The sequence below is a fragment of the Acomys russatus genome, chromosome 13 (genome assembly GCF_903995435.1).
Source record: "Acomys russatus chromosome 13, mAcoRus1.1, whole genome shotgun sequence".
NCBI classification, from domain to species: domain Eukaryota; kingdom Metazoa; phylum Chordata; class Mammalia; order Rodentia; family Muridae; genus Acomys; species Acomys russatus.
Window position 1 is genome coordinate 32,283,058 of NC_067149.1, and position 12,352 is coordinate 32,295,409.

Sequence of the window (12,352 nt, forward strand, 5' to 3'; positions counted from 1 at the left end):
ACACACACACTTGGTGGATAAAGCAAGCTAGAACAACTCCAACCAATGTGTGTGTTTGTGTATGTATCTGTCTGTCTGTCTGTATGCACATATGCATATACATACATATATATGTACATATATATGAATATATATATATACTTATATATACACACACACATACACACATTTGGTGAATGGAATAAAGCTCTAGCAAGCTCCAAAAACTTCACATATACATATACATATATACACATACATACATACTTACAAACATACATATATATTTTGTGGATGGAGCTTTGCTCCATCCAACTTCAAATATATACATGTATACACATATGTACATTGCATAGATGGAGCAAAACTCTAATGATCATGCTCCAACATCTTTGTTTTTTCTCCCACAGTTTATTTATATATATTCTAACAAAATCTTTCAAGCAGTATAAAAAATCACAATGCAGTTAAATTTTATTTTTCTTTAAGTAAACAATTACAATGAATATACAGAAAAAAACATGTTCCCCAATACCCTCACAGGTTCAAATGTTTTATGTATTATAGGCAAAAACCAAATTATTCCCAGAACTCATATAAACTTATAACTAAACAACTTGTTATAGATTAACAAAATGTAAGGGGACCAGGTAATTTTCTTAGCCAGTTTCTTTTACTGTCAGGCTGTAATTTGCAATTACGAATAATCACTTATCTTATTATTTATATTAAAAAGTGGTCTCATAAAAATCTTAAAAGAATCACAAAACTAAACTTTTATATATATAAAAAATGCAGACCTTTCTACTTTAAATCTTTTGGGTGCACATGTGCTCATTAACATCTTCTTAGTTAAATCATATCAGGAGGCCAGGGGAAAAATAGGTACAAGTAATTAATCATCACCTTGATCACCAGCCCACCTCTAGCAAGAAATACATGCCAGTTGGTATTAGTTGGGTGCCATTGTTCTTGTCCCCTGACCTTAAGAACATCCTTCACTTAATAATCAAGAGTGTGCCTTTCTGAACTCTAAATTGTTCCCTATGATTTTCTACATCAAAGCCACCAGCAAAAACATATTGACCCAACTTTACTAACAATCTACTTCTCCAAGTTCTTTCTGAGGGTGGTGGATGAATTTTTAATCTGCTCCAACAGCAATGCTTGAAAATGATCAGTCACTATTATTGTAAGTGCCAATGATACTTCCCATAGATTACGAAGCATGTGGTAAATGTGAAGGCAGGAAGCAGAGAGATGCTCTGGAACACCATGAGGTCCTCAGGTCATATAGGTCTTGGGGCTCTGCCTATCATGGTTGTGCTAACCAGTTGTTTGTATTCCATGTATTCTAAAGCTGTGTTTCTGTTTCTTTCACACAGACCTCAATACTTTATATTAATGTTTCAAATGGGTATATACAAGTTGCTGACTGGACAGTGTTATGGATGGACAAATGGTGGAAACCTTCATAGACAAGAGTCGGTTCCTGACCTGTAAGTGGTCAGAAGCCTCAGCATGCTGCCTTTCTCTGCTTTTCCAGTGCTGACATTCACAGCATGTATGATCATGCCTGGTTTGTTGGTTTTTGCACATGGAATCTGAAAGTCCAGAGCAGGTCCTCTGCCTGGCATTGCAAGTACTATATCAACTGGCTTGTCTCCCCAGTCAATGAGTTGAATTTTAAATACGTCCCAACAGTGATTTGGAGTTGTCCAGTACATCTGTCAATTGTTCTCCCCCTGTACTGCAGCAAAACAAACATTGGCCTTCTATAAGAGAATGTCAGTTTATTCACACGGAACTCCTTCCGTGAAAAAAGAATAATTGGATTTTTAAAGGTATACTGGGCTGACCAACAACTCTATTTTTCTCTTTTAGAGGCATTTCATTTGGTTTCCCTCTACTGGAGATCCATTCTGAATCTGAAAGTGTTACCTCAGCCCTAACTCAGACATCTTTTGAAAGGAGTTGGGTAATTTGCCGGGAGAAAAGATTCCTAGAGAGATGAATGTCCAGCTCCCTCTAATCATCATACCTGCGACATGCTTTTACTTGAAAGGCGACTAGGCAGAGACATATGTTTTATCAGTGCTTTCCAAGAAAAAACCTCCATTTCTTGTAGACACACGGCTAAGAATACTAATGAGTAGCTGGCACTGCTCGGCACACTATCAAGGTAACTTCACACATTGCTAGGTGTGAAGAAAGGCTCCGTGACTCTAACACCGCCCCGCGACCCCCATGAGATGTTTTTCTTTCCGTGTCTTTACTTTTAACTAAAAGCAAAAAAAAAAAAAAAAAAAAAAAAAAAAAAAAAAAATTTATCAGATAAGGTCAAGCTGTGGAAGTGAGTAGCAGCTGTCAAATACTGGCTGCCCAGAAGTGTTACACATTGAAATCTGTAGGTGAACTATTCTACACAACCCCAGGTTTCTACTTGATTTCAACTTTGCAAAATAAGTGAATGGCACAGCTGAAGCAGTTATGTATTGGAAAGTCATGAGAGATTGGGAAATGGTAAATTCTTGCAGAAGTTTCTCAGCCTTCTTTCAAAGAAGAAACGCATGTGGAATACTGGATAAATAAAAGCAAGAGTATAATAATATTAACAAGTGGTGTTCAGTATGCAGATAATTCAGCTTTACCTAATTGCTGTGTTCTAGGCTAATTGTAGAGGAATGAGAGCTTGGTGGGTATATTATGGTAAGAAATATTTTAGAATATATGGTCGTTTTTAACAACTTGCCACATTCTAACTCCTTGGGGAGGTACGTTTTCTATTTCCTGTTATTTTGACATTTGCACCCTGGTTTTACCTCTACTCTTTTTAGCCACTGCTGTCCTTCCAGCTGCCACATTAACATAAACATATCAGTTTTCCTATTATCATATTTTACACACAAACTTAGAGGGAAAATTTGGATGGCCTTTTGTTGCAGTCTTGATTTATCTGGTTTTGGTATTTTTCTTGTTCTTATACATTCCAGACCATTCATGAAATTACAAAAATTAAAGAAAAATTTAAAAATATCAGTTGCAGTTGTATTTAAGTATATTGTAGTCCAGTCAAGTTCATTACAATTCATAAAATAAAATGAAATCTGAACTTGGTAATAGAATTTTTTTCACTCAATAATGTTGAACCGCATGGTCTAGCTATAGAACTAGAGCTGACCAAGGTTCTGTAAACCAGACTTTTATATCACATCTGCCCCCATTTTTATCTCAGATAGTTGCTCATGTTCAATCTGAGTCTGTAGTTGTATTGTGGTAAATGGGCTCAGTATCTTAAGCATAGGTGTAGCTTGGAAAATGGAAGAAATATTAAAGAGCAAAACTTGGGTCGTGCAAACATAGAGACAGGCCTATGGGTATAGAGAACAAGAAATTATGACCAAGTTCTCTAGGTCGTTATCCTTGGTCTGAATCAGCTAGAAACATCTTCTGTGTTTGACTACACTGTTCCAGGTGATGGACAGATGTAGATGACGTGGTTACCTAATATGCTAGAAAAGTGCCATACATTGTCATGTTTATTCCACTTAGCAAAATTGGATATGTCTGAACCCAGGGAAATTGATTCACTCATAATGAAAGCTTAGCATTTTTCTCATAATTGCTCACAACTTAATAATAGTTTCTTTAAAATGATTTCTGTAGCGCAAGTGTTGTTAGAGCAATAATTTCGGAGCCCCTTTTTCCACCTTTTAAAATTTAGAATGTAATATACTTTTTTACTTTAGAGACTTGATCAAGACAAACCTAAAATTTATTGTGGCAAGAAGAAAAAGGTTAATCTGAGATTTTAAGTATCTCATAATTAGAAAAGGGAGGTCTGTAATTTTCCTTGAGGAATTAATTCCTTTGGACATATGTGGAAAAACCCACTCAATACACATGAATTAGTTTATGATTGAAATGTTAGCTTTTATTGGGGCATCTCAACCTTTTCATAGACTCTAGAGCACACCAACTGAGGGTATTAAGGACAGGCAGGGCCTCATTGTTAATCTACTGAGGAATTTACTGAAACATCTAAGTTGTACAGCTGTACACATATCCTACCTTCCTCAAAGCTGCCAACCCCCATCTCCCACTTCTGATTTTGGTTGCAGGATGCAAAGCAGTGTTGCAAGTCATCTTCAACAGCTCTGGGGCAGCAAAGCAGCCTGGGTTAAAGTACTAGGTAGGAGGCTCTGGCTCTCAGAGCTGAATTCCTGCCTCCCTACTCTGCAGGCAAGAGCTCCACTGCAGGACACATCAGTTTTGTGTGCCTGGTTCTTCACCACATGAGTACATTCTTAAGTGTTGTCATACTGAGAGAGATTGCAATACTACTGAGCATTTGAAATATCACCTGCATGTGTATTTTCTTTTCAATAAAAAAGTAAGTCTGAAGGCTTCCCACTAAACTTAATCTGAGCTTACATTTTAGGGGAACATAATGCACTTGAAATACTGAAGATTTTGCTTATTGAGCCCTGGAAGTTTGTTGGTTTTTGTTTGTTTGTTTGTTTCAGGTATGAAAATGTCACAGAAAATTTCCCCAAAAGCTGCATACATAAGAAGTGTTCAAGTAAGGAGAAATAATGAGGAAAAGTCCTCTTCCTCATTATATGACCCCTATGGCTTGCCATGCAGGAAGGAACTGGTTCCATGGTACAAATGGTTCTGTATTCTAGCATTCTCAAGCTTATGTCCCCCTGCATGTCCCATTAAAGCTAGCTTCCAGTTTCTTTGTAAAACTTACAGTAGTCATAACCTTCTATCTATCTGCATATTGAAGTAAAAACCAAAATAAATAGGTTACAGAATGTATGTATTACACGGGTTAAGCATGTTTTCATGCTTGAAAATAAAAATGGGTTTTAAAATTAATTGTGTCCGTGTTTACAATGGGGTTTGGAATTATTAATTCTGAAGCACTCCACTATATGAATATTTGAGAGCCAATTTAACACCATAAATTCTAATTTCTATACAACAAAACTTAGTTTTATGAAAAGGTTACTTAAAACATCGTATAAGATTATTGGTATATGAAATATAAATGAATTTGGTGTTTAGACTGAGGTTACATCTCCAAGATATAACATTATGTATTTGCAAATACTCCAGAATCCAACATATTAGTATCTCTAGAATTTTGAAAAATGATACCCAACTTTAAAAACCATTGTAGGCTAAGAGTTTGGACAACCAAAAAGTAATTATAACTTAATGAAGAGAAAAGTATGAAGGATTGTGTTAGAGATTGGACAAATTTAGTGTGAAGAAAAACACTGTTTTTGCGCCCAAGGTGACAGCTTGGGGAGCTGACTTGACCCTGTGGTGACAGAGAATGGAAGCAGAGAAAGGCAAGGAGCCAATGGAGCATGAGGCAGGCACAATGAAGAGCCACTTAGTCAAGTAGCAACTCCGTTCCTAGTCATGGGCCACAGGCATTTGAAGTTTATCCTTAAGCAAGTTCCCAAATCGGATTCTTCTGTGGGCATTTTTTTGAGAAACGTGAGCGTTCTGAATACTGGGGTCACTGCTGTCAGTGAGGCAGGGGTCTTCCTGACATCCCTGAGACAGGCTGGAGCCAGGTATCTAGTCTGAGGGACATTTAGGCTGTTTCCAAGTTCTGGTTACTATGAATAAGGCTGCTATGAACATGGTTGAGCATATGTCCTTGTTGTATGGTGGAGCCTTTTCTTGATATATTCCAAGGAGTGGAAGCTGGGTCTTGAAGATGCCTTATTCCCAGTTTTCTGAGATAGTGCCAGATGGATTTACAAAGTGGTTGTACAAGTTTGCATTCCCACCAGCAATGAAGGAGTGTTCTTCTTTCTCCACATCCTCCCCAGCATGTAGTGTCATTTGAATTTTTGATCTTAGCCATTCTGATAGGTGTAAGATGGAATCTCAGAGTCGTTTTGATGTACATTTCTCTGATGGTTAAAAATGTTGACAATTTCTTTAAGTGTTTCTCAGCCATTCCATATTCCTTTGTTGAGAATTCTCTGTTTAGTTCTGAGCCCCATTTCTCTATTGGGTTATTTGGTTTGGTGGTGTTTAATTTCTTGAGTTCTTTATATATTTTGGATATTAAACCTTTGTCAGATGAAGGGTTGGTGAAGATCTTTTCCCAGTCTGTATGCTGTCGATTTGTTCTCTTGATAGTGTCTCCTGCCTTACAGAAGCTTCTCAGCCACATGAGGTCCCATTTATTAATTGTTGACATTAAGGCCTGCGCTATTGGTGTTCTGTTCAGGAAGTTGTGTACTGTGCCAATGTGTTCCAGGCTCTTCCCCACTTTTTCTCTTAACTGATTTAGTGTCTCTGGTTTTATTTTGAGGTCTTTAATCCACTTGGACTTGAGTTTTGTGCATGGTGACAAACATGGGTCTAATTTTTACTACAGATAGACACCCAGCTAGACCAGCACCATTTGTTGAAGATGCTATTCTTTTTCCATTGAATAGATTTGGCCTCTTTGTCAAACATCAAGTGACCATATGTTTGTGGATTAATTTTTGGGTCTTTAATTCGATTCCATTGATCAACCAGCCTATTGTTATGCCAGTACCATGCTGTTTTAATTACTGTTGCTTTACAGTACAGCTTGAGATCAGGTATGGATAATCCCCCAGAGGGTCTTTTATTGTATAGAATTGTTTTATCTGTACTGGGTTTTTTGGTTTTCCATATGAATTTAAGAATGGGTCTTTCAATGTCTTAAAATTTTTTGTGTACTCATTTTGATAGGGATTGCACTGAATCCATTAATTGCTTTTGGTAAGATGGCCATTTTTACTATGTTAATTCTTCTGATCCATGAACATGGGAGATCCTTCCATCTTCTGATGTCATTTTCAATCTCTTTCTTCAGAAATTTGAAGTTTTTTCAAACTAGTCCTTCACTTGCTTGGATAAAGTTATTCCTAGATAATGTATATTGCTTGTGGCTATCATGAAGGTTGTAGTTTTCCTAATTTCTTCCTCTGCATGGCTGTCCTTTGTATATAGGAATGCTACTGACTTTTTAGAGTTAATTTTGAATCCAACCACTTTGTTGAAGGTGTTTATCATTTCTAGGAGTTCTCTGGTAGAATTTTGGGGGTCACTTATGTACACTATCATATCATCTGCAGATAGGGATAATTTGACTTCCTCCTTTCTCATATGGATCCCCTTGATCTCCTTTGATGTCTTATTGATCTGGCTAGAACTTCAAGAACTGTATTGAAGATATATAGGGAAAGTGGGCAGCCTTGTCTGGTCCCCGATTTTAGAGGAAATTCCTTGAGTATCTCTCCATTTAATTTGATGTTGGCTATTGGCCTCATGTATATAGCCTTTAATGTGTTGAGGTATGTGCCTTGTATCCCCATTCTCTCCAAAACTTTAAACATGAATGGGTGTTGGATTTTGTCAAATGTCTTTTCTGCATCTAAGGAAATCATCATGTGATTTTTTTCTTTCAGTTTGTTTATATGGTGGATTACATTGATGGATTTCCATATATTAAACCATCCCTGCATAACTAGAATGAAGCCTACCTGGTCATGGTGAATGATATCTTTGATATGTTCTTGTATTAATTTTTCAAGTATTCTATATAGTATTTTTGCATCAATGTTCATAAGAGAAATTGTTCTGAAATTCTCTCTCTCTCTCTCTCTCTCTCTCTCTCTCTCTCTCTCTCTCTCTGGGTCTTTGTGGGGTTTAGGTATCAACGTGACTGTGACCTCATCGAATGAATTTGGTAGTGTTCCATCCATTTCTATCTTTTGGAGTAGCTTGAGGAGTAGTTCTTCTTTGAAGGTCTGGTACCTTTGATGACTATGAAGTGTCATTCCTCATCCCTTCTGATTAATTTTGCATGAAAGTCTAATTTATTAGACATCAAAAGGGCTACACTAGCTTACTTCTTGTGACCGTTTGCTTGGAATATTTTTTCCAGCCTTTTACCTTGAGATAGTGTCTTTCCTTGTGGAAGAGATGTTTGTTGAATGCAGAAGAATGTTAAGAATGTTGGATCTTGTTTATGCATCCATTCAGTTAGTCCTTGTCTTTTTATTGGAGAATTGAGACCATTAATGTTAAGAGATATTCATGACCAGTGACTGTTAAGTACCTTAATTTTTGATATTGGTTAAAGTAGAGAGTTTATGTGGTTGTATTTTTGTAGTGGTGTAGTTATCCATTTCTTGTGTAGTTTTGATTGTGGTTTGTCCCTTTGGGATGGAGTTTTCCTTCTAGTAACTTCTGTTAAGCTGGCTTTGTGGAAAGGAACTGTTTGAATTTGTTTTTGTCATGGAATATTTTGTTTTCTCCCTCAATGATTATTGATAGTTTCACTGCGTATAGTAGTCTGGTCTGGCATCTGTGGTCTCGTAGGTTTTGCAGGACCTCTGTCCAGGCCCTTTTGGCTTTTATGGTCTCTGCTGAGAAGTCGGGTATAATTCTGATAGATTTGTTATTGTATGTTACTTGGCCTTTATCTCTTGCCGTTTTAGTATCTTTTTCTGTATATTTTGTGTTTTTCTTTTCTTTTCTTTTCTTCTTTTTTTTTTTTTTTTTTTTTTTTTTTTTTTTTTTTTTATGGCCAGGTGTTTTTTTCCCTTACACGGAGGATGGATCACAAACACAGTAGTAGGGCTTCGGTACTGTGGGGGAGGGGAGCATCCCTACCTCTTGGCCTTAATGTACACTGAAAATGGAAAGGAAGGTGATTTAACTCCAGCCCTTGCTAGGGCCTGAAGCAGGTTAAGTCAGTTCCACCCTCTGCCCCTCAGCCAGGAAGACACCTTGGTGACATATTTCATTCTAACCATGGTAAGTGGTAAAGGGAGTGGCCTGGTCCCAACCACAAGGAGGTGTAAAAGGTTCAGGAAGGTACAGTGTGGATTAGGCCACAAGATGGGGCAGATGACATCATCAGAAGCTCCTGACTAGTGGGAGCAGTTACTACACTTCTGGGAAACCTAGTCCTGGTTTAGCAGGTGGGTGCGGGAGATGGCTGGTGCTTAGTGTTTGGCATTGATGATGTCCACGAATTCAGTCTTGAGAGAAGCACCACCCATGAGGAAGCCGTCCATGTCCGGCTGGCTTGCCAGCTCTTTGCGGGTTGCTCCAGTCACAGAACCTCCATAAATGATCCAGGTGCTCTGAGCCACCACATCAGAGACATTGGATTTTAGCCATCCACGGAGCTTCTCATCTACTTCCTGGGCCAGTTGAGGTGTGACAGTCTTGCCAGTACCAATGGCCCACACAGGCTCATAGGACAGGACAACTTTGTTCCAGTCTTCCACGTTGTCTGCGATAGCCTTGGTTTGCTCGAAAACAACCTTCTCCGTGATGCCAGCTTCCCTTTCATTTAACTTCTCCCCAATGCAGGCAATCACTCCAAGTCCCTCTGCCAGGGCATGGGCCACTTTCTGCCCAATCAGCTCATCGGTCTCCCTGAAGATATTTCTTCTCTCCGAGTGTCCCAGGACTACCCATGTGGCTCCTAAGTCCTTGATCATGCCAGGGATGATCTTCCCAGTGAAGGCTCCATTGGTCACGTTGTAGCAGTTTTGCGCAGCCACAGTGGTTTGGGGATCTAGCTTCTGCCTGGCGAAGTCAATGTAGGCTGTGGGGGGTCTACAAACCACCTGTGTCCGCTGCCCGAATTCAGGGTGCAGATGAGTTCTCTCAAGCACTTCTTCCTCTCGTTCATCTTCCAGTTGCCTCCCACGAAGAAGTTCCTGGAAGGCGCCATTGCTCTAGAACAGTCTAGCTGAAGGTCAATATTCGGGTTTTTCTTATTATGTGACAGGAAGATTTTCTTTTCTGCTCTATTCTAATTGTTGTTCTGCAGGCCTCTTGTATGTTTATATGCATCTCCTTGTTTAAATCGGGGAAATTTTCTTCTATGATTTTGTTGATGATATTTTCTGGGTCTTGGAGTCAAGTGTCTTCTCTTTCCTCAATGCCAATTATTCTCAGGTTTCATCATTTCATAGCGTCCTTGATTTCTTGGATATTTTGTGTCAGGAATTTTTCATATTTAGCATTTTCTTTGATGGTTGCTTTGAGTTCTATGATTATATCTTCTAGTTCTGAGAATCGTTCCTCCATTTCTTGGATTTTGTTTGAGAAGCTTGCCTCTGTGTTGCTTACTTTCTTCTCTAAGGTTTCTCTTTCCCGTTTTTCTTCTGTCTGTGCCTTTATCACTGTTTCTACTTGCATCGTCCGATCTTGAACTGTTTTATTGATTTCCTTCTTCAGGTTGTTTGTATTTTCCTGAATTTTTTTCCAGTGCCTCTCTCTAGGCCTCTTTTATGTCTTCCACCAGTTTGGTGAGTCTTTCTGCATTTGATTACAGGTTTGATTAGTTTCCTCCATTATCATCTTCATTACTAAGGATTTGAGGTCATTTTCTTGTATTTCAATTGTGTTTGAGTTCTCAGGGTTGCTTTCTTAGGGATAGCTGGGATCTGGAGGTGGCAAGTGTTGTCCAGCTTCTCCCAAGAGTGTGGGAGACCATGCCGGGCTGTGGAGGCTGACTGGGCTGGGCTTTATCTGCCCAATTGTCTAGGCTCAGACCACTGTGGTCTGCACTCAGGTTTCTGGCAGGACCAGTCTAGATAGTGGACCAGTCTATATAGTGTACCTTTGGCAGTTCAGTCCCATTGAGCTGTGGCCACAATTCAGACCCCCTTCCACACCCCTCAGGGTGGTCCAGCCTCTCCCATGTACATTGGAGTCCCTGTCAGGCCATGAGGACCAGCCAGGATGTGTTCTATCAGCCCAATTTTGCAGGCTTGGTCCAGTGAGGCTGGATGCCTGGCCCCGGACAGGACCTGTTCAGACCTCGCACTGTGGCTGGGCACTGTGGGCTTCCCCACAGCCTCTGGGGTTCTCCATGCACTGGCGTGGGGCGGGTGGGGGTTGTCTGAGTTTAGATTCACCTGTTTCTGTGAGACTTCCCCATGCCAGGAGCTCCAGCACTCCACTGTCCCATGCTGTGTTTGGGCTACAGAGGCCGGCTACAGTCTGCAGGATTGGTTCTGTTCCAAAGACTGGAAAATGGGTTCAGGTCCTCCATGGGCTATTGTTTGACCCAGGGTCAGGCACATCTGTGGTCTGCATTGTGTGGGACCCTACTCAACTACTGTTCTCCAGTTCTTGCAGTCTGTGGCTCCCAGTTGGGTCCTTGGTCTCCGTGCAGTAGATCAGATACAGCACATGATAGGCACTGCCCTCTTAGAACTCTATTTCAAATTGTTTATAATTCTTTAGGATATAACCTCCAAACACTTCAGTAATTCCTATCAAGTCTCTATGAAGTCTTACAACTAAATATTTTTAAATATGTTAGTGATGAGTTCAGGACAGTGCAAACCACAAATCACACTTAAATTTTAAGTGCATGCATGCATGCAAGTATATGTTACAATGAATAATTTTGCATTATTGCTACAATATATGTTAAAATTAGGAGATCAATTAAGAAAAATTGTACATGAAGAAGCCATGAGTACAATCAGAATTTTCATAACTGATAGGGTAGCAGTTGAGAAGTGAGCGGACTTGTAACTCTTGAAGCTACAATCAGAGAAAGTAACATTTAAAAACTCAGAAAAAAAAACCCCGCCATTTTTAAAAGACAAGCTATGCTCTAATAAAAAACAAAAATAACTTGGATAATGACTTGACTAGAAACAATGGTAGGAGTTAATTCATTTCAATTGATACTATGAAAATTATTTTAAATAAGAAGCAGAAAAAAGATGCTGCACTATGTGTAAAGAGAAGTGATATTTCTATAGTTGTTTAGTTAACAGCTGAAAAAATAATTGATAGAGTAAAAAATGGAGAAATACTTTTGATCATCAACATTAGGACAATGTGCAACAATGTTAGTTGTAGTTGTAATACAAAAGAGTAATTAAAAAATACACATTATATAAAAGGCTACATAACATAAGGTAATATATTAAAGTGGAACAGAGTAAGAAAAAAATACCTGAAAATTTGAAGGTCATTAATGAAACAAGCATTAAAGATGAAGGATATTATTTAATGTTTAAAATCAAGCCAAATTATAATGTAATATACTACATAATAAATAACATATACTATATTGTATTATAGTATTATATATAGATAATATGTACAATATAGTATTATAGACAATAGAATGAATGTAGTCAAATAAACTAAAGTCTTACTACATATAATTGAAATGTAGGGTTTTTCCACAATTCATAGACCAAGGAAAATAACATATATGGGTTTTTATTCCCAAGTACAGCAAGGTTGAGTAAAGCTATCGATTTTCTGTGATATGTACCTTGTTTTTCCAAACAATTTAATTACTTCAGGAGCA

At 38.5% G+C, this 12,352-nt stretch overlaps 1 pseudogene; it reads right to left on the reverse strand.

Annotated features, from left to right (window-relative positions):
* Positions 1-8,983: 8,983 nt before the first annotated feature.
* LOC127196843 (triosephosphate isomerase-like) lies at positions 8,984-9,739 on the reverse strand (annotated as a pseudogene).
* Positions 9,740-12,352: the final 2,613 nt, after the last annotated feature.